The 22630-nt window shown below is 38.4% G+C and overlaps 1 long non-coding RNA gene across 1 annotated transcript; it reads right to left on the bottom strand.

The window, feature by feature from the left end:
* Positions 1-342: 342 nt before the first annotated feature.
* On the bottom strand, positions 343-22026 carry LOC119534905. The gene is made up of 3 exons (XR_005217129.1): positions 21980-22026; positions 1339-1423; positions 343-564 (listed from the first exon to the last, which is right to left on the bottom strand). It is a non-coding gene; the product is annotated as an uncharacterized LOC119534905 (long non-coding RNA).
* Positions 22027-22630: the final 604 nt, after the last annotated feature.

Below are 22630 nucleotides of genomic sequence, written 5' to 3' on the forward strand. Positions count from 1 at the left end.
TGTTGTTTTGTAGTTGTGGTGGTGTTATTTTAATGACTGAACTAACTATATATACATATAGTGCCACATGTATATGTTTAAGGATTTCTTATGAGGTTAGTTACTGTAAATCTCATTTCATAAGCATTGTTATTACTCAAATCTCCCCCTAAGTTTGGTAAGAGGCAAGAGCACTAGACTGGACCATCATGCACCTTTCATCCAGGATTCTGTTTCTTGGGAATCGCTCATGTTGTCTTTTTTGGCTGTCTGCCAATTCAGCTGAAGTAAGAAGGTCCAGCGTTGCCCCATGCGCTCATTACCTCCTTGAGCTCCTGTTGTTGCTCCTTCTTCCAGGACTAGCCTTTTGTTTTTTTTTTTGTTTTTTTTTTGCCATTAGAGAAGTAAATCCAAGAAAAAGCAGTGAAAGCCACTTGCCCTGCTTTATCTCCAGCACAAGTTAGAGCTCACCTGTCAGGCAGCTGTAAGGGGTTCCTTTGCCTGGCCAGGTTTCTATGTAAGCATTCCACTTGGCAACCTTGGGGGAGGACTGGAAAGTATTCCTGGGTTTCAATGCACAGATTACTGGGAGAAAGGAAGTAAAAACAGGCAGAAATAAAATACTGTACTTTTCAAACAACATATACAAATTACTTAATAGCATAAAATAACTTCACAGTAATATGATCAGCTTCCCAGTTAATCATTTCCTTGTCCACCCAAAGTGGATAAGCAGTCCACAGCCCAAAATGTGTGAGAAAGAGCATTATCAAGGGTACCGTACAGCTTTTCTACATATTCAATGACAGAATACTTTATTCCTCTTCTCCATTGTGCCACATATTTACTCACCAAATCCTCTTGCCTTGTGCTCTCCAGAACACCACTCAAATGTATTATCTGTAAGAATTATCATCAACAACTGCTTGCTCTCTCTCCTGCACTCTGTCATATAAAGGGTCCTTTAAATTATACCATTTCAGCTTCTCATATCCAACTACTTCTCACCGTCTCTTGTATTTCATTCAGGGCTGCAGGTGGTACATACAAACTTCATAATTTTAGGAGAGTTAATAGTGAGAATATTTATAAAGTTATGTGCAGGGCTGATAAGGGATAATGCAGTAACTTGGGTGCTACTACACCTAGGCCAAAAGGGGCAAGAGTGGTTGGTTACCCAACCCAGAGAGGGTGGCTATCTGGGTAGGGCTGTTGGACACGTGTTGTAGCCTTTGCAAGAAGGATGTAGCCAACCAGCAGTGACCAAACAAGAATGGAGCCTGGGGGCATCAGAATCTCAGATTGGTCTTCTTCTGCCTTCCAGTCCTCTACAGGTGCCTCCCATTTACTGAAACTAACCTGAACCAGAGGGCAAAGTCCATGTAGCCCCTGTGGGTCCCCTTCTCAAGGCTCAGCGTAGCCGGAAGGAAGGTGGAGGGTGGATCTGGAAAGGCAACAAAAGAATTTAAGCATATCCTGCCACACCATAATTGTACTACAAATCATCATCATGTCCTGCCTGTATTATTGCAATATCCTCCTAACTGGCCTCCTGTCTTCAGTCTTGCCTACCTCCAATCCATTCCCCACTTTTGATTGTTTCCAGACGAGGGGTCGGGGCTAAGAGAGTTGGGGTAAGTTGCAGAGATTAGAGAATCATGATAGAAGGACAACAGGCAGAGCTTTTTGGAAATAACCATTTTTTTCACTGGCATATGGTACCTATAATACTTCCCTTTTCATATGTGTTTGTCTTATGTATGAATTAAACTATGAACTCCGTGAAGATAAGTACCAAGGTTTTTCCTACACTTGTACTCAATAATAAATCATTAAATTTACTTAATTTCTGTGTACAGACAGCTCTGTTATGCTTCTTGAGAATTTTACATACCAAAAAGAAACTTAATTTCTTATCTTTTTACTAGAAGTTTACCTTCTAAAGTAAAATACTTCCCCAGAAAGTTAAAAAGTGTTTCTGAAAACTAACAATTATTTTTCTGGTATATATGATGCCAAAAGAAATTAAATGACTTTGGACTCCAGAATCTAAATCAAACTGAACTCATTCAATGTTAACTTCGGGTCAAAATGCTAACAGTATAAGTGACAGTTCAGAATAAAAATAATTGATTTTGGGAGGTCCAGTATGTTATGATCTGATTGTTCTTCACAAGTTTGCGTCCTTTTCTGTGGTTTTTATGTGTACTTTGATTGGATCTACCAGAAGAGTCTGATATCACCCAGTCTGATATCAAACTTGATGGAACCAATTAGGCCATATGTAAAAAACTTTCCATGAAGCCTGAAATGCCTGCTGGGTATATTGCCTCCTTTGGAGGGATGAGCCTATATTATCAGGGCTTGTGCTCAGTGAAATAGCCCTGCTACTACTGTAACCCATTACCTTGCCAACCTCATTTTCTATTACTCTCCGCCTACAGAGCCGAAGTAGTTTGGTTGTGAGTTTTCAGTTGAGAGACCAGTGGCTTGGTCAGCCATGGGGGATTCAAACTTGAACAGGGTCTGGGGAGAGAATCTTGGTCAGGAGGGTGGGCATCAAGGCTGAGAATTCTGAGCTGAGGGCCTTTGGGAGTGGGTTCACTTGGCCAAGGCAGGACCACAGGGCTATAAAAAAAGTCAGGGATCACCCTCTAGAACACAAAACCTAGACTAAGGAGGTCAGAGGAAAGAGAGATCACTGTTAGTTAACAAGAAATGGTAAAAACTAGAAAAACAGAGAGTGACCAGAAATATGAAAACAGAGAGTGTCCACAATAGAGGATAATTTATATATTTATATATAAATGTTTTTTTTCACAGGGTAATTTGTGGCTTCCTTGGCATGCCAAGTTTATGAAGAGTTAATTCCTGGCAATTGAGTGGGGGTCGAGAGAGTGGGGTAAGAGGCAGTAACCTCCTGTCACTGAGGACCTTGTAAATCACACCACAAAAGCTTTATTTGCAAGGCCATCCTTAGGTATGATTGGCTGAATAAAGTACTCGTAGTATGGAGAGATTAAACAAATTGCATATTGCCCCCAGGAGAAAGTCTGGGTCAGGGCCAAGAGGAAGTGCTTTATCTCCTGACTAACACTCAAGGATGAACTCCCCAAACACAAGGTTGCTCAGACCTGGGTAATCTAGAAACCTGCTGCTGCTCGCACTGCCTCAGGCAGATAACAGGAACCAGCAGCTGCCTCTCAGCAGCCCAGCGTGAAGACCTAATGGGGCATCTGCAATTGAAGGTTATAGACGTCAGCTGAGGTGGCCTCTCAGGAAAGCTAGAGTTTCATTTCCTTAGGATTATGAGGCTTAATTGATTAGTGCTGCTAAAGTGTATGCCTTCTAGTTGTAGAGTTCGTAGTCTTAGCTTCATAGAATTGAGTTAATTTCCTCCGAAGGGAGGCATTTTGCAATTTTCTTAAGTGGATAGCTTTAACCTAATACCCTCAGTGTTAAAACTTAACAGTTAAAAGTTAATAGGTTTCTAACAAGCTATTCGTGACATATGCATAATTTGTTTTCTTTTCTCTTCTACTGGCTAGTCCTAGGTTGAGATTTGAAATAGGAGAAATGCAAATCTCTTCTTTGGATTTGGTTTCTGAGATATCAAATGTCTGACAGCATTTTTATAAAAAAGAGAATTTCCGTTTTCATTGAAAGATACTATTATTTTCTTATTGCAAGGTGTTGTAGTTTCCCGACTGCTAAAATAAATGCTATACAATGGGGTATCTTAACAGGAATTTATAGGCTCAAATAAATAAAAGCTCTGGTTTTCTAAATGACAGAGCAGTGCCAGGTCTTTGACTCGTGGGTTGAAAATGAGGTAAGGTAAACCTGTGGCTGAAACAGTACATTTGATAATCCCTGCAACTTCCAGATTCTGGCCTGGGCAGGAATGCCTCTTCATCCATCTCCACCACTGACACAAGGAGATGAAAGAGTGATTAGAGAGAGTCCAGGCTGTTCAAAATTCTGATTCTCTTCTCCCTCTCCCCCTAGTCTGCTTCTCTGAGAGCAAAGCTTGTTCTTCTTGTTGAATATATTTTAAAACAAGTTTTAAAATGCTGGTTAATTATGGTGGGCCAGTATACAGAATGCGTAGGAACTCAGTCCCTCTAGTTAACAGCACTGAATGAGAATTCTATCATTAGCAGCCATGTGAACGTGGGCAAGTAACTTACCTTCCTTAGGTCTCAGTCTCCTCGCTTGCAAAATAGGGATAATAGTTGTTGTGAATGTTAAATGAGATAATGCAGATAAATGTGTTCCATCAATTTACTGTCATTATTAAGTGTTTTCAAAATTGCTTTTTATCCCTCAATAAAATAATTTTGCACATGGGTATTTCATTTATAAGACCAAACTTGAGTTCCAAAGCTTGAGCAAGGACAAATATTTTTAATGATGTTTCAAGTTATTTTCTATCATTCCTTTGTGTCAAATTGAGTGTAATTTATCTGATGGAAGACCATCTAAAATGAAGTGCTTGTTATCATGACAATTCCAAGTATTCAATCTTTTAAAAATCCTAATATTTTACACCATAATCTTTGAATTTCTCAAGGCTATTAATTAGTTAAGGACTAGCTTGTCTAGTAAGAAAGTTCATTGTCTATACACATAGAGGGAAAAATCCTAATCCTACTGCTAGGATGTTTTAAAGGAACAAAAATACACTTACATAACTCCAGTGTTTAACCAGTATCCATTGACATCCTGCTTTGTATAAGGCACTAGAGATCCAATGATCAGACACTTAGAAACAAGAGAAGTGTTTTCTGTACTTTCTGAACAGCTTGTCTGTACCAGAAGCTTGTGGAGCTTAAGAGAAACCTGTTTTAACAATTAAGGAAGATTTCTCAATCTCTATATAAATTATAAAATAAGGAAAGTGAAGAAGTGAGTGTATTCATTGAGAATACACCACCAAGAAAATCTAAATCTACATTTAAAGCTAATAATAAAATATTTCTAAAAGTGTAAAATGTGGTTCTTATTTGTGTTTAACCCTTAAGATTGTGTTAGGCTCTACCTTCTCCCATACCTAACCAGGACTAAGCCATCCTCTGCTGTACACATCAGGAAATGCACAGCCATATGCTCTCCCACAACAGGCTAAGTTCAAAAGATCTGATGGTAGAAGAGAAAACCAGTTGTGTTTGTCCTTTGAGCCACTGAACAAATTTGGAATAATGGCACCTATTTTTTTTTCTTCAAATACTTAGAATAGGAAAGAAAAGCAACAGACAGGCATTTAAAACTAGAATTATATATATATAACTTGGAATATAATAATAAAAAAAGTTTTAAAAATAGTATAAAACTAGCATTCACAGTTAATTTCCAAAACTCTTTTTATCAATCAATTCTGTCTTCCTTCTCAAAAAACATCTCATTCCTTATGCTAAATTATTTAGAATATAAATGAGCAGAGTGTTTTCCAAAGAGACAGGTGATATATTTAATTAATTTTGTAGATTCTGATATATAAGCCTATCAGAATTGTAGTGAAAATGTTCTACTTTTATTTGAAAGTAAGCCTGCCACAAACTAATAAATTACCTACTTGCAAGTGAACAAGTTAGCCTACCACTGTTTCATGGATGCAAGTAGAAGACAGGAACCTCCCATGTTAAGAGACCAGGGTGAGGATGAGGGGCAAGATGGTGGAATGGTGAGGTATACATTTTAGTTACTCCTCCAGGGAAGTAGGTAGAAAGCCAGGATCTGCATGGACCGGACATCGCAGAGCAATTTGACTTTGGGCATACTTCATACAACACTCATGAACACGTGGAACTGCTGAGTTCAGCGAAATCTCTAAGCTTTTGTGGGCAGGGGATCCGCACCTCTTCCTGCCAGGCTCAGTCCCTTGGGAGGAGGGGCCATCAGCACTGGGATCCAGGAGGGAGAACTGCAGTTGCGGCTCTTATCAGAAATTCATTCTACTGATCCAAACTCCAATCATAGATAGACCAAGACCAGACACCAGAGAATCCAGGAACAGCCAGCCTGGTGGAGAGGAGATAGGGATAGCAAAACAGCAAGGAAAACCCAAAAAGAAAAGCGGAGGCTTTTTGGAGTTCTGATGCACATAGAAAGGGGAAGGGCAGAGTCAGGCTCATATGCAAATCCAGAAGAAAAACAGGTTTCTCTGCCCCCTGTACCATTCCTTAATGGCCCTAATTGCCTTGTCTCTTAGCATTTCAATAACCCATTAGATCTGCAAGGAGGGCCTTTCCCTTTTTTTTTTTTTTTTATCTTTTTCTTTTTCTAAAACAATTACTCTAAGAAGCCCAGTACAGAAAGACTCAAAGACTTGCAATTTGGGCAAGTCAAAACAAGAACAGAACTAAGAGAGCTCTGTGACACAAAGCAATAAGTCCAGTGGCTAAGAAAATTCACTAAACACCACAACTTCCCAAGAAAAAGGGGACATCCTTTCACAGCCATCATCCCGGTGGACCAGGAACACTCCTGCCCATCACTGGCCCCAGAGCCCAGAGCTGCCCCAGACAACCCAGTGTGATGGGAAGTGCTTCCAATAACACATGTACACACCACAAAATTGGGCATGGACATTAGCCTTCCCTGCACCCTCAGCTGGTTGTCCCGGAGTTGGGAAGACGGAGCAGTGTGAATTAACACATCTCATTCAGCCATCCTTTCAGCAGACTGGGAGCCTTCCTACACAGCCCTGCAGCCCAGAACTGCCCTGGGGGTACGGTGCTCACCAGTAACATAGCACAGTCATCCCTCAATAGAGGACCTGGGGATGCACGACCTGGAAGAGGGACCCACTCGCAAGTCTCAGGGGCCATACGCCAATACTAAGGACTTGTGGGTCAGCAGCAGAGACAAACTGTGGCAGGACTGAACTGAAGGATTAGACTACTGCAGCAGCTTTAAATCTCCAGGAACACCAGGGAGATTTGATTGTTAGAGCCACCCCCCCCCACCCCGACCGCCCAGACACATGCCCCATATATAGGGCAGGCAACACCAACTACACACGCAAGCTTGGTACACCAATTGGATCCCACAAGACTCATATCCCCACTCACCACAAAGACAAAGCAGGGGAGAACTGGCTTGAGGGGAATAGGAGGCTCGTGGATGCCACCTGCTGGTTAATTAGAGAAAGTGTACTCCATGAAGCTGTAGATCTGACAAATTAGAGATAAGGATTTCAATCAGTCTACAAATCCTAAAAGAACCCTATCAAGTTAAGCAAATGCCAAGAGGCCAAAAATAACAGAAAATCTTAAAGCATATCAGAAAAACAAAAAATATGGATAACCCAAGCCCAAGCACCCAAACCAAAAGATCAGAGGAGACACAGTACTTGGAGCAACCAATCAAAGAAGTAAAGATAAATGACAAGACCATGGCACAGGATATAAAGGACATGAAGAAGACCCTAGAAGAACATAAAGAAGAAATTGCAAAAGTAAATAAAAAAATAGATGACCTTATGGAAATTAAAGAAACTGTTGGCCAAATTAAAAAGATTCTGGATACTCATAGTACAAGACTAAAGGAAGATGAACAACAAATCAGTGACCTGGAAGATGACAGAACAGAAAATGAAAGAACAAAAGAGAGAATGGGGAAAAAAATAGAAAAAATTGAAATGGACCTCAGGGATATGATAGATAAAATAAAACATCCAAATATAAGATTCATTGGTGTTCCAGAAGGGGAAGAGAAGGGTAAAGGTCTAGGAAGAGTAGTCAAAGAAATTGTTGGGGAAAACTTTCCAAATCTTCTAAACACCATAAATACACAAATCATAAATGCCCAGCGAACTCCAAATAGAATAAATCCAAATAAACCCACTCCAAGACATATTCTGATCACACTGTCAAATAAGGAAGAGAAGGAGCAAGTTCTGAAAGCAGCAAGAGAAAAGCAATTCACCACATACAAAGGAGACAGCATAAGACTAAGTAGTGACTACTCAGCAGCCACCATGGAGGCAAAAAGGCAGTGGCATGACGTATTTAAAATTCTGAAAGAGAAAAATTGCCAACCAAGAATTCTTTATCCAGCAATGCTCTCCTTCAAATTTGAGGGGGAGCTTAAATTTTTCACAGACAAACAAATGCTGAGAGAATTTGCTAACAAGAGACCTGCCCTACTGGAGATACTAAAGGGAGCCCTACAGACAGAGAAACAAAGAAAGAAGAGAGAGAGATGGAGAACGGTTCAGTACTAAAGAGATTCAGGATGGGTACATTAAAGGATGTTAATAGAGAGAGGGAAAAAATATATATGACAAACATAAACCAAAGATGGCTGATTCAAGAAATGCCTTCACAGTTATAACATTGAATATAAATGGATTAAACTCCCCAATTAAAAGATATAGATTCGCAGAATGGATCAAAAAATAAACCTTCAATATGTTGCATACAAAAGACTCATCTTAGACACGGGGACACAAAGAAATTGAAAGTGAAAGGATGGAAAAAAATATTTCATGCAAGCTACAGCCAAAAGAAAGCAGGTATAGTAATATTAATCTCAGATAAAATAGACTTTAAATGTAAGGATGTTATGAGAGACAAAGAAGGCCACTACATACTAATAAAAGGGGCAATTCAACAAGAAGTAATAACAATCATAAATGTTTATGTACCCAATCATGGTGCCACAAAATACATGAGACAAACACTGGCAAAACTGAAGGAAGCAATGGATGTTTCCACAATAATTGTGGGAGACTTCAACACATCACTCTCTCCTACAGATAGATCAACCAGACAAAAGACCAATAAGGAAATCGAAAACCTAAACAATCTGAAAATGAATTGGATTTAACAGACATATATAGAACATTACATCCCAAATCACCAGGATACACATTCTTCTCTAGTGCTCACAGAACTTTCTCCAGAATAGACCATATGCTGGGACATAAAACAAGCCTCAGTAAATTTTAAAAAAATTGGAATTATTCAAAGCACATTCTCTGATCACAATGGAATACAATTAGAAGTCAAAAACCATCAAAGTCTTAGAAAATTCACAAATACCTGGCGGTTAAACAACACACTTCTAAACAATCAGTGGGTTAAAGAAGAAATAGCAAGAGAAATTGCTAAATATATAGAGATGAATGAAAATGAGAATACAACATACAAAAACCTATGGGATGCAGCAAAAGCGGTACTCGGGGAAATTTATAGCACTAAACGCATATATTAAAAAGGAAGAAAGAGCCAAAATTAAAGAACTAATGGATCAACTGAAGAAGCTAGAAAATAAACAGCAAACCAATCCTAAACCAAGTAGAAGAAAAGAAATAACAAGGATTAAAGCAGAAATAAATGACATAGACAACAAAAAAACAATAGAGAGGATAAATAACACCAAAAGTTGTTTCTTTGAGAAGATCAACAAGATTGACAAGCCCCTAGCCAGAATGACAAATCAAAGAGAAGACCCATATAAACAAAATAATGAATGAGAAAGGTGACATTACTGTGGATCCTGAAGAAATTAAAAAAAAAGAGAGAGACCAGGATGAGTTTTTCACTCAGAGCAATAGCAGTTACAGTATCAGCTTTTGCAATGATTCCCAGAGCCCTAATTCCTGTAGAAATTACTGAATTGCATTATAAGAGGGAAACCCTCAGTTTAGGAAACTCAAATCTTTTATGATGGACAGTAAGCATAGCTGACCAATGCTCCGGAGGAAGACATTATCTTTTTGTTCCAAGGTTGTAAGCAACACTGCTCTTTGCTCAGGAGGGAAACACTATCTGTCTTCCAAGTCCAGTTCTTTTTACAAACATCCTTGAAAAGACAGTGAGGATTGAGGAGCAGTTCGTGCCTCACTTTGCAAAATTTGCAAAAGTGCAAGAGATCCACATAGGATATTCTCTCAACAAGTGCAAGAGATCCACATAGGATATTCTCTCAACAATTCTAAACAATGGTTTCTTGGAAAGGAGTTTGGAGGGAGAGAGAGAATCCTCTCCTGATGACCTTTCTCATTTTGAGATAGAAGACTGAGTAGTCTAATGAGAGAGTTTATTTTGAGGTCAGTATTAATAAAACAGTCAATTTGTAAGAATATGAACATTCAACAGGAAAGGATAGCAGTATGAAGGAATTGAAATAATTTTAATGAAGAGAAAAAAGGAGCACCATTTTTCAGTACCAGTATTCTTTAACTTATAAACACTCAATTTTAGGTGATTTGATCCATACATGTGAAGTGCCAGCCAGCCAGTGCTGGGCCTGAGCATGGAAGGACCCCACTTTCCTGCTTAGAGATCCTCAAGGTCTATTGCCAATGAGTAATGGCTGGCCCTGATTTGGAGTTGGAAATAGAGTTGAATGGCAAACTTTCAGACCTCCCTCCCCTCTAGGTTTCCACAGCTACTCGTGGACTCAGAAGAGTACTCCATCTCCCACTCTTCCTTCTTTTCTGTCCCTGTCTCCCAATTTTCTAGGGCATGTTAGAGACGTTGGCATCCTGAGTCCTAAAATCAACTCCCTTAGAACTAGTTTATAATGGCAGTCGGGTTTCCTGACTATTCCTCCCACTGCCTCCTATTTCAGTCCCCCCAAATGGCCTGTTATCTGATTTATAGGACATTCAGTTTCAACTGCATTGTGAATTAAATAAACTTGGCGGGCTAGTCAGGGACTATAATTGCCATTTATGGAGTCTCTAGTGTGAGGAAATGTGTTTTCTTAATGAATATGTTTTAACAAATGACTTGATGAACTCTGCCTCTTATTAGATTGCATCTTTTAATTTAATAATGAAGTTTTTAGATTGTTGTTACAAGTTTACTTTTGCAACTGTCTGTGAAAGATGTCATAATTTTCTATGGCAGCAAAAACATTATCCTAGGCCAAAGGCCTGGGGAGAAAATAGACTTCATGTCTAAGAGTGGCTTAAAGTTATAGGTGTATAAATTAACATATTCCATCAGATTGTCATATTCTCTCCCTCAAGAAACTTGATGGCCAAAAAACAGGTAGTAAAAGAAAAAAAATTAATGATATTTCACAAAACCCCTGAAAAATGAGTTGTTTGTAACACGTCAGGAAGAACAAAAAACAAGGAATTATCCCCCTCTCATTGGATTGCACATTTGAGAATACACGTTTGAGAACCTAAGTATTTCCAGTTTACGTTCAAATTCCCTTGTGGGGCTCTTGCTATGCAATAGGACATTACCATTTGTCAAAAAAATATTCTCTGTTATGTTCTACTTTCAAGTTTGCTTTTGCTTACTTTCACCCATTACACATTGCTATAACGTATTCTACTGTATCTTTTCTCATCTGTATTCCCATTTAGAATTTATCAAACATTGTTAGCATTTTATCATTTTTGTATCAATCTTTACATACTTTTTAGAATTCATGCTCCTTTTTTCCTTGTGGAAAAACTATCCAGTTAGTTCTATCTTTCCCACATGGAGAGACTGAATGCAGACTAGCAAAGCCAAGTGTGATCTTCCCAAGTTGTAGTAAGAGGGGTAATCACTATTTCTGTGCTCTAAGATTGTTGACATTTTTTGCTTATCAAAGTGAGGCACTTTTTTTTTTTTAACTTTGTCATCTTTAACTACTCCTAACTTTTACTGTTTTCATAGGATCTTGTTTCATGTTAATCTGGGGAAAAAAATGCCTGTTGTTTCTTTTGTAATTGTAGTTCTCTATCTCTTAATTTATCAATCTTATCATTGAATTTGTGTCTTATTTTCCATATTTCTAGGGCATATTCTTGAAATTTTATAAAATATTGGGCTTTTTTGGAGGGAGACAATTCTCTTTTTTTTTTAATTTGAGAAGTTGTGGGTTTATAGAATAATCATGCATAAAATACAGGATTACCATTTACCACCCTATTATTAACACCTTGCATTGATGTGGTACATTAGTTACAATCGATAAAAACACACTTTCATAATTGTATTATTAAGTACAATCCATTGTTTAACTTAGCATTCACTGTTTGTGTTGTGCCATTCCATGGTGTTTTTGTTTGTTTGCTTGTTTGGATAATTTTTATTCTGGTAACTTATATGCAACATAAAATTTCCCCCTTTAACCACATTCAAATATATAGTTCAGTGCTGCTGATTACATATATTCACAATGTTGTGCTACCATCACCACCATCCATTACCAGAACTTTTTCATCATCCCAGATACATTAATATTTTTCAAATCTACACTTTATATTTTTATAACCTACTATAGGAATTAATTTTAAATATTATAGAAAAGCTCTTATATTCTACTCAGTTTGAATTATCATGTTCCTTTGCTTATCATAATTCAATTGACATTGCCATCTTTGAATATCCATGGCTAAAAGACTATAGACATGAATAATCGACTCACAGCAACACATGGGGTACAGATATAATTCATTGTGACAATTTTAGTTTGACACTCAAAACTTAAACATCTAAATGAGTATTATATCCTTCAACACAATTTCCTTAGAATTTTCTACTTTTATTCCAATAATCTTGCCATTTTTTAAAACAATTTGGGGACTCCTGTGGATTTGCATTTAGAACTTGCTGCTTTGTTTTGAATGAACTTGGGGTGGTAAATCCTCATCCTTTAAGTGTGAACTTTTATTTTTAGATAGAAATCATTGTCATCCATAGTCTGGTAAATAGATTGATAATTAGACTTGGAAACTTTTTGGGAGAAAAGGTATCTGACTATAAGGAATGAGGGTAGTATTCTTGTCTGACTGAACTGGCTCTGAAGACAACTTCAGAAAGGACTTCCAGAAATTTTTTTGAGCTTCCTCAGGGGCAACTGGCTTCCCACATGCCTCTGGCTCCTCACAGATCCCTGGTTCAATCAGCGGTGGTGAGATATCACACAGGTCCTGGCAGGCGATTGTCCTGAACTCACCAGGCCATTTTACTCTAAGGGAAATGGACAGCCATTGGAGGGTTGTGATAGGGTGAATGACATAAACTGACATGTTTTGAAAGGATCATTCTGTATGCTGTATTGAAAAGACACTGAAAAGGTAAGGGACAGGGGTAGAAGGAGGGAGTCTGAACAGGAAGCTATTGCAGTATTCCAGGCAATAGATGACGGTGTCTTGAAAAGGATACAAAGTGGAGGTAGCAAGAAGTGGTTGGATTCTGAATATATGTTGAAGATCCAGTCAACAGGATTTCCCAATGTTAATTTAGATCAGTTCTCAAGTAGGGGAAATTTTGACATCCAAGGGAATTTTGTGATGTCTGGAGACATTTTTGCGTGTCATGATTGGAGGGATGCTATAGGTATCTAGTGAGTAAAGTCCAGGGTTGCTTTTAAACATCCTATATTGCATCGGACAGTCTCCCACAACAAAGAATAATCCAGTCCAAAAGTCATTTGTGCTGAAGTGGAGAAATTTTGCTTTAGATGCACTTTGAGCACCACCCTGTGAGTTTCCCTGCTTTAGAGAGCTCATGTTAACTTTGGCACTAAGCTAAAACTATCGTTCAAATGTCCATAGAAGACAACAGACTTTAGAAAAATCCATTCTACGGTGCATCCAAAGCCCAAACTAGAAAGAAGCCTCACCAGTAGTCCTGTTCTAGAAATAATGGGTAAGTCTGTTCAGAGGTGGCTTTATCCACCAATGCACCAGATGGAGGACTAACTAAAATCAGGACTTCGGCTTTAACACAGGCATCCAACCTCTAAACAACCGCTGAAGCCTGTATTTATGAAAGTTCTCTCTAATTTTCCCTGGCTGAGAGGGAGCAATAAATGGAGGCTGCCTTACCAAGTGCTCCAGCCCTATTATTGCCAGAGGAGGAAACTTGTTGTCCACCATAGCAGAGCAACCACTGGACAGATTTCCCATTATATGTATTCATTAGATAGGAGACCCCATTCACTATATGTCAAATAATTACAACTTGGAGCACTCCTCTATGAATCTAGGCATTCTGGGGTCCCTTTTACTTTTAGAAACATTTGGTTCAAGAAAAGGATCATTGATCTCTAAATTCCAATTCTAGGAAAGAGAGCTGTTAGATTAAAGCCAGTATCAAAGTAGTGTAGATATTCCTATTGTCAATAACACATTAAAAAGGTCAAAGCCACAAGACTCTGACCCTGTCTAAGGAGACAATAACATTACACATATATTTATTATTCAAGTCCTCAAACCTACAAAGTTTCATAAGCAAGCAAACCTATCATAACACAAAAATATTTGCTAAGAAATTGACCACACATAAAATTAGTTAATATTCAAAAATCTCTCACTGCTTCACACTAGCTTTTCTCATATTATGCATTATTTTCACATCTTTGCCAGTTTCTCACAAAAATTATGGCATGTTACAATTAACAGTGAAATTCAAAGTCTTGCACAAGATACAGGCTTTCATGAAGTCCAGGAAAGTGAAAACATTTGAGAAATAAAGATCTGATGACACAGTTCTTTAAAGAGGCTTTGAAGAGGCCCTTGAATGTTCTGCAGATAGCCCTCTTTGTAAGTATGCTACAGAAGTTGATTCAGAAGCAAAGGATGCCCTATTGTGCCACTCAACAATTTTGTTAGAAAAATTAACCCTTCGAAAAAAAGCCTTTGATTCATTTTTCTGACCTTTTTAAGAATTAGCATGGTTGTATGCAAATTCTAACCTAGATGTTAATTAGGGAATAAAATAAGCCTACTGTTGTAATTTATAGATGTACACCATAGCTTTTTCTTTCAAAATTAAAATTTCCCCCATATTCCCTCATTCCTTGCCATTTCCATTACTCATATTAGAAACTCAGTCCTTTACTATAGCTACAGTTGTCTTCTATTTCAGTCTTACATGTATCTTCCATCTCAAGACTAGTACAACTTCATGTTCTGCTTTTTGGGAAAATATTGGCTGGATTCATCACTACCAGTAGTTAACTTCAGTGAGATGTAGGGACACCTGGCCCAAACCTCAGAGTACCTCAAGGGGATGCAGAGACCACTGATATGTCCTATTATGTTAGGTCAGGACCAAGGCCTGTTTGAGAAACTTGCTACCTAAATAAACAGATGGGTACTCTCAGAATACCAGGGTGCCCTCACTCAGTCCAGAGAAGCACCAGAAGTGGCAAACCAGTTTGAGACTGAACAACTAAATCTGTGCAAGCTCTAGATGCTTCTAACTTGGTCTGTAATTGGCCCGTCACTTTTCAGAGCTAAACAAGACTCCTGTTGGAGGGATTCCTCCTCTTCTGAACTTTAGAGAGTGGCTGGCCCTAGAATGGCTTTATCCCAGCTCTCTGACCTTCCCATCAATTCAGGCACAGTTTCCTCAAATCCCCATTTTACAGATGGAGAAACTTAGGTTTAGAAGAATAAGAAATTTTCTCAAGGTCACAAAGCTAGTAAGTGGTAGAGTTGAGATTTGAAATGAGGCAGCTTAATTGCAGAGCTGTGGGAAACTAAGTCTTCCATGTTGCCTGAGGCATATCTGGGGTGGTGGCTTAGAACGCTGAGCCGCAGGCCTGCATAGATGCCATGCAGGCCCGCCCTGTAAAGATGTGTGTCTTGTGACTACAATTGTCTTAAACCTAGATTGTATACACCTGATGTAAACCTAGATTGTATACACCTGATGTAAACATAGGTATCTGGTGGGCTCTCCCAAGCCTGAGGACCTCTAGCATGTACACCTGATCTTCTGAAATAAATAGCTGGAGCAAGGATGCATTGGCGTCCACTTAGCACGAGATGCAGTGGGCCCTCTGCTCCCTTAATTCTTAACTTTGTGTCTGTGTCTCATTCCTGCGCCGCCCTGTCAGCAATACAGGGCCATCCCTGTCACGTCCTGAAGATCAGTAGTCTAACATGCCAGGAAGAGAGAGGTTTAACAATGACGACAGGCTGGTGGTGAATCTTGAATCACACCCCCCAGAGACAACAGCAAGCAGCTCCTACATGTGAAGATGGACTCACCTATATAGAAAGTAACAAGTTAAATCCCCGGAAATTCCATCCAGAACAAGAACTGCTAGAAACTCTATTTAAAGAAAAGAATGTGGTCTGGTGTTTAAAGCTACACGAAAATATAAAACAAACAAAGCAGTAGAACCTAGATACTGATCCTAACTCTTGGGAGAGTCATGAAATCCCTGTGCTCTATAGCTCCATCTTAAACACAGCAACACGTGGAACAATGCTGGCCACTCCCTCGCAATGATATTCTGAGTGCAAATTAATGACATTTTTTGAGAAGATCGGAGGAAGGGTGTCACATAAATCCAATGTGATCTGACTTTTGTTTACTGTTAGCTGCTCCTGCTACTTCTACATTCACTTTTTTATAATACAAGTCATTGTTTGTACTTCGCGTTCTGTATGTATACAGTATAGAATGAAGTATATCCATTATTACCAATTTATCATTAAACAACAAAGATTCCATCTAAGGAGAGAGTCCATAGAAAACTAGGTCATTTTTTTAAAATCAAATATCAAAGTAACTAACAATTATTTTGTCCTCTATCATTATATATAACAAAATAACAATTCTTTTCTTGTTTTATTATTTCTCTAAGATTTGTGCTGCTTCATCTACATATAAATGTTTGGTTTGGTTTTTTATTTGTGTCCATCTTCCTTATAACGTGTTGATATTACACTGTATTGCATTCTTAATCTCCAAAATGGTCTCATTTTGTCCCATTTTTTTCATATCTGTTTTCTTAAAATACATAGGTCAGAAGCATAATTATTCTATTTCTTTGAAGTTCTTTTTAGGGACATGCTAATTGGATGGCCTCAACTGACTGTCTAAAACTTCAACATATTTATCACGTTTAAGCAAACAAGGCTTTTATAAGTTAAAATTTCTAAGAGTTAGGTTCTTGTTTTGCTTCTATGAAAATTGCATTATATCAGTGATTCTCAAAGTGTGACCCCAGGACCAGTAGCATCAACATCCTCTGGGGACGGCTTTTAGAAATACAACTTTTTGCCCTCTCCCCAGACCTACTGAATCAGAAAGTGTAAGGGTGGGGCCCAACAAGCTGTAGTTTAACAAGCCCTTCAGGTGGTTCTGATCACTAATGTTTGAGAGCCACTGCATTATAGAGATAATTTTTAAGGTTTTTGAGAGCATAGGTTGTGTCTTTTTCCATCTTTGTATCATTGGCAAAAATGTCCAGTACCCTCCTGGCACATAATAGGTGCTTAGTAAATATTCCTTTTATGAATGAATCCAACAGTCAGTCATTTCTAGGATTAGTTTGACACTGTATCTACCTTTGTGAACAATGCCTGGCTTGTCTTCTTCATATCTGTCATGCATAAAATTGAGATGATACTGTGAAAAAAGTTAAGTATGAACTCAACATGTCTCTCATTGGGCTCTATCAATATTTTCTCAGCATAGTACTCTCACAGTGCCCAGTGTTACTGTTAAATTCTCCATTATCAATTTATCAATGTTTTTTTTTTTTTTCCAGAACGCTAGAAGTAGCTTGCATATCAAGCAGGAAGAACACAAAGAAACTGCAGGATATTGAACTCTGCAGAGCGCTGCATTATGTGTGTATCATCACATCATCTTATTTCCCTCCATATTGCAAGAGAGGAAGTCTGTCATCAGATAAGCAGTTTCTACCACATTGTAACCAAAATTTAAAGTCAGGAAGAGTAACCATGATATTGAAACTCTAGGTGTAATTCTATGCTCTAGAAGTATTATTTGCCTAACCTGAGGATTATATAAGAAACATATATTTTTCCCTCAGAGAAAAAAAGTTATCTTATGAAGCTATGAAAAATGCTGCATGTATTTCTGTATTTCATGAAATATTTATGGATAATGACAGGTTTGACGAAATTATGTAATCAGACATTCCTAAATTGGTGCTGTTATAATTAATGCTTATTTGAAAATCCTCAGAAAGGGACAGAAGCTACGTCTCCAGTTTTGTAATGGTCTGCGGTTATTCTCCAGGCTGCTCTTCCTAACACCTGGGGCTAGCACCTATGTAAATCAGATAATGCCGATGTGTGCATATTAATGAAGGTCAAGCTTTACTGTTCCCAAAGCTAATTTTTTTAAAACTAATTTCCTCCTTTTGGCAGTATTATTACTAACAGATTCTTATCCTTACAGATCCAAACATAACACTAAAGAATAGAAACCTCCCCCGTCATGCTTCTAAATGCCTCATCTCTTTATTTTAAGATCCTCTTGATTGCTGTTTCTAATAGTTTTGTCTGATGTGTTGTGAAAAGCCTGTGGTAGTACAAAGAGCTTTGTACTTGAGTTCTGAAAATCTGAGTTTCAATCCTTTCACCTCCCTTAAAGCACTCACTTCTCCTTTGAATTCCTATTTCCACATCTGCAAAGGCAAGATGATACCTTGATGAAAGTGACCTGTAAAAAATCAGTTGATACACAAATAAAAGGTATAACTTAACTTCTTGAAAGAAAGGATTCTGTATCAGGGTGTTAGTAATCATTATCCCTTCGTGTTATTACCAAAAAGTACACATAATAGAAATATGGAACTACAGTATGTATCTCCATATAGTTCATTTTTATGGACAACACAGTGCAGTGTTAGAAAAGATGTTACAGATCTGCTTCTATGTAAATTGACTCCCAGACCCTGCATTGGAGACATGATGGAGTGGAGTGTTTCTATGAAGAGAGAACATTTCCTTCTTGGGGGAGGAAGGCTCTTTTGCTGTACACTAACCCAGCTAGGAGAGCTGTGGGGTATGTAAGGTGGAGGACAACTCTGTGTAGATATAAGCAGGCCCCTCAAGTAGAATTCTGGAGTGAAAATCTCCTTAATGCAAAACCAAGGCAAGGAAGTAGCTTTTTCTCAAAGTCCCTAATCCAACGACTGGGACTGTTCAGCCATTCTCTGGAGAATTCAGCTGTCAGCCAGCTGGAAATAAGCTGACCTTTTTTCCCCTTTTGTGCACTCCTGGCCAGAAAGAGAAAACCGAGGTAATTAAGTCGGGCTGCTTCTCTTTCCTTCATAGAAGAGTCAACTGAATGGAGGTCAACTTTCACCTCAGTTGACCCATACACCACCTCCACCACCACCACCACAGCCATTAGTACCTTCTCTATGTTGACCCCACCCTCAGAGTGCCCCACCCAGGATTCCCCTGACTGCTCCATAGTATATGGAATACTCTGAATACAAACGCTCCAGATTCTGAACCTTTCCCGTCTCCATTTTCCATCTCTCTTCCCCGGGAATCAACGCTTTTTCGGTACTAAATCTTTGAGACTGGTGGAAAATTAGCTAAACTGCTATCTTGGTTTACACTAGGTTTTGATGGTTGATTATTATGGCTTATCTCCAGAATAATTTCCATCTGAAAGCAGCATTCAATGTCCAAACACAATGTTTTCAGAAAGCCAAGGTAAGAATTCCGGGTACTGTATTAAATCTGAATTAAGAGACTAGGCAGTCTTTTCAGTGCCTTTCAAATCATGCCAAGTGATCAGGTGCCTGCTCTGCTATGTAAAGGGCTATATCTGCTCTTTAAGCATTGTTTACACAGTCGTGCATTCAATACCCACGTACCAAGCCCTTGCTGTGTACGAGGCACTTACCCAGATGCTGCGAGCACTTCCTGGGCAGCCCTACATGCAGCCTTTCCCGCCTCTCACTGAAAGTACTCATAAAGACACAGAAATTAAAAAGGAACTCACTTCAACACCGATAATCAAGATGAAAGTCAGCCTAATTCTCGAATTTGGGAGCGATTGGGACTAATTATAAGGCAGAGAGAGCTAGCTAGAAACATCTTCTGAGGCGCACATAGCATTTCCCACCTTCAATCTCGGAAAAGACGTTTCGAGAGAAAGGGGGGAAACGTGATAAAATGGTGGGTTGCTTTTAAGGCATGGATCCTAACAGAGTTTAGAGTGCCAGAAGAAAATTTTATACAGGTTATGATGATGAAAGTGTTTTTCCCATTCAATGTTGCCTTTGCTCCACACAGATGTCGTTCTTCGGAATTCTGAATTCATACATCTCTGGGTTTAAAATATAGTGCTTTAATTGTTTTAATTTCTCCATTTTAAAATTATACTGTTTATTTAATCCTTTAAATTAAAATGATAATGACTTCAATGTATTGTGGCCAAATTTGCATAGATAATTGCCTCATTTATGCCTACTCTTTTTGAATAATAGCAATTCATGGCTGACTCATGTTGTTGAATTTAAAGTATTCTAACACTTACAGACCAATATCACCATTAAATATTCTACTCCTATTACTGGTTTTCACCAGTTTGTCAGTCCTAGATTTTTAAAATAGTATCTGAAGTGCAGAGAAGTTGCACAATAAATGATTCAAGTAAAATTGTTTTTAAAAGAGAGCATATCAAAAGTCATGTGTAAAAAGCAAAACAAAAGCTGACCTCTGTTCTCAAGCAAATTCCATATCAAAAAAATATTTTTTACCTGGATGTATTTGATACAAATTAACAATTACTAAAGATGACAGTAAACTGGTCTGAAAATTGCTTGAAGTATTCTATCTGGTGAAGAGAACACTGAAGTAGGACATTAAAGAAATAAGAGATTTTTCCAAAACGTATGCCGAATAACAAACTCATCCAAAAATTAACCCCATTTATAGATGAAGAAACTGAAGTATTAATTAATCACTGACAAACAGTGAGGGGAATAAAAACCTTTCTGAGTTAGAGGAGGTTTTTGTCTGCTTTGGGTCTTGCTCTGTAACCAGCATTCCCCTTTTCCATCTTTCAAATGTGTCTTCAAATAAACAGAACCCAAAGAAAGCACACGATGAGGGACCTCAGACTTAACATGGCACAAGAACAAAACAGGAGCTTATAATGAGTAGCTTAGGCAACAGCTCTGTTTCCAAGCAAAAATTTTATGGGAAATAATGACTTGTCATAATGTCCAATAACTGACTCTTTTTAAAAGAATGCTATGGAAACCTTCCATTTTTGCAACACTTATGTCCTCTGTTAAATATAATATGTGAACCCCTTTTGTACAAGATAGCCTATGAGAAAGCTAGGAAAGCTAAATGTCAGGATTATAGAGAGCAGAAATCAGCTGAGTGGAGAAAAGTGTGAGAAGATTTACCCCAAATTGCTAATAGTGGTTGCCTCTATAGGTTGGAATTAGAGTTGGGGAAAGAGAGGGATTATTGCTTTTATGTCATGAATTTTCTGTTTACATTTCTTTTGTTTAACTTGGTTATAATGGTTATATTTTACTTTTATAATTTAAAATATTAATTGTTGAAAATTCTGATCAGATGTTAAATATGCTGCTTTTCAGTTTCATCAATTTCTGATGTAGGGGAACAGCACTTTCTAATTATCCACAAATCCCAATCCCTAAATCCTATCTTTACCTTCCCTCTCTGACATACTTCCACATCCACAGAGAAGTCCCAGAACTATTGCCAGATGAGCTACTGTAGGAAGGAGGAAAAGAGGGAAAACACACAGTGGATTTTATCTTAGACAATCCGTGCATTCAGAAGAGTGAGTAAGGGAAGAGTTGCAGAAAGGGTGATCAGACCCTGAATCCAGATTCCCAGTCAGGGATTCTTGCCTAAGTATTGTCCTTCAAGCCCCAGATTCTTCGTGATTTCGCCTTTCAGTTGTTACAACCTATAAAATTCTACCAAAAAGATCACCCTTTGGTTTATATCTTTCTTTAAAGTACAAATAACTCTTGAAAGGGTAAAGTGCTATCCACTATTCACACATTAGTAAATGTTAGTTTAATTTTACATCCTCATTAACAGCCAGCTGAAATTAGCTGAGCTGAGGGGAGAATTCAAGTATATCATTTGTGAGCTCATGGGAGAAGGGTAATGGCGATGCAGGACCTGCATGTGGAGCTGAAGTCTTAGTAAAAGGAGAGGAGATAAATCTGGGGACTATGAAAATGGTCCCAGAAGTCATCAAGGAAGACACGGACATAAAGAAAAGTGGTAGATACCAAAAACACTGTGGGCTACCTCAAAAAGCAGCCAGGGAGAAAAAAACAAACTGCCTTTGCTCTTTTCATCTTCTTTTCTTCTTTCTTCTCCCTTCTTCTCTTTTACTTCCTAGGATTAAAGAGTAAATGGAGTATTAGTACTATAATTGATTTATATATAACAGACCAAATGAGTTTTGGCTATAGGCTCCCTCCTCTACTTCCCACACTCTATTCTCCTTCATAGTCCTCCTCCCCTCCCCCCACCATCCTCTCCCCACTTCCCACAGCTTAAACATATAATTGTTTGTTCACTGCCCAGGACAAGGACGAGGTTTGAGAAAAAGCTTACTGAAGCCCATCAGTCAAAAATACACTTTCTCAGTGCTATTGTTTCAGTTTGCTAAAGCAGCCAGAATGCAATATATCAGAATCGGGCTGGCTTTTAACAATGAGTATTTATTAAGTTACAAGTTACAATTCTAAGGCCATGAAAATGTCCAAATTAAGGCATCAACAAGAGGATACCTTCTCTGAGGAAAGGCTGCTGGCATCCAGGTTTCCTCTATCAGATAGCAAGACACATGGCCGGCGCCTGCTTGTTCTTCACTCCCAGGGTTCATTGCTTTCAGCTTCTGATTCCAGTGCTTTCTCTCTGGGCATCTATGGGTTCTCTCTTAGCATCTCCGAG

The sequence above is a fragment of the Choloepus didactylus genome, chromosome 5 (assembly GCF_015220235.1).
Source record: "Choloepus didactylus isolate mChoDid1 chromosome 5, mChoDid1.pri, whole genome shotgun sequence".
NCBI lineage: Eukaryota > Metazoa > Chordata > Mammalia > Pilosa > Megalonychidae > Choloepus > Choloepus didactylus.